The sequence below is a fragment of the Buceros rhinoceros genome, unplaced genomic scaffold (assembly GCF_000710305.1).
Source record: "Buceros rhinoceros silvestris isolate BGI_N320 unplaced genomic scaffold, ASM71030v1 scaffold16168, whole genome shotgun sequence".
In the NCBI taxonomy this organism is placed as follows: Eukaryota; Metazoa; Chordata; class Aves; order Bucerotiformes; family Bucerotidae; genus Buceros; species Buceros rhinoceros.
This window is the reverse complement of record NW_010425290.1, coordinates 68,221-69,108: the sequence shown is the minus strand read 5'-3', so window position 1 is coordinate 69,108 and position 888 is coordinate 68,221.

The following is an 888-nucleotide window of genomic DNA, read 5'->3' as shown; positions in this document are numbered from 1 at the left end:
TTCAGCAGGGATAAATCACACAACCATTTAGCCACTCATTTCTTGATTTCTCACCATCTCTGTCTCTTACATTGAAGTCTCACTCTTGACTCTTTTTAAGTCAGTGGTTTTGTTTGTTCAGAAAATAGTTGAAAAACTTAAATCAGATTGGCACAAATAACTCTTGGAAGAATGGCTCCAAAAGGGAAGCAGGGTGGGTCTTCTTTCCTACAAACATCAGTAAGCTTACAGGAACCACCACTGAATAGATTCTTTCGATTCCCACCCTACATCACGCAGACAGTCCCTGGCACACCATGGTCACCACGTGCTGTTTATCATGCTGTACTCTTTCTTCAGTCCCTTTCTAACTCTCCCTCTCTTCCACACCAGCATCACTTCTTCAGGACTCAAAGCAGATACACTTCATGACCTGTGTGTCTCCATCACCCTTCATTGCAGTCTGTCTGACTGACTGCAATCTAATCTGCTGCCTAACTTCAAATTGCTCCAGCATACACACTTCTATAGTCTTTTTTAAAAAAAATCCAAACAACTTTCTGCTTCACACTGTCCTCTAACCTCTTAATGTCAATCCAGGTTTTTCCTTTCTCTCCATGATCAGACAAAATACAGACAAACCTTATGTAAAAAGCAGATCAGTTTAATTTCTGAGCACTATACTGACAATTTACACATTGTTCTAACATTTTTGAAACCCTGTAACACCCCTTTTCTTTTGTGAATTCCCCAAATCCTTATCTTCCTCCAACCCATTTCACCAGAAAGCAACCAACCAGAATTTTAAAGACATTTATATTTAACACAGTCAACAACAGAGAATAAACCTTGAATTTCAAACTAAGCCATTGGGGGGGGGGGGGGGGGGGCAGGTCAATCTTTTTTTTT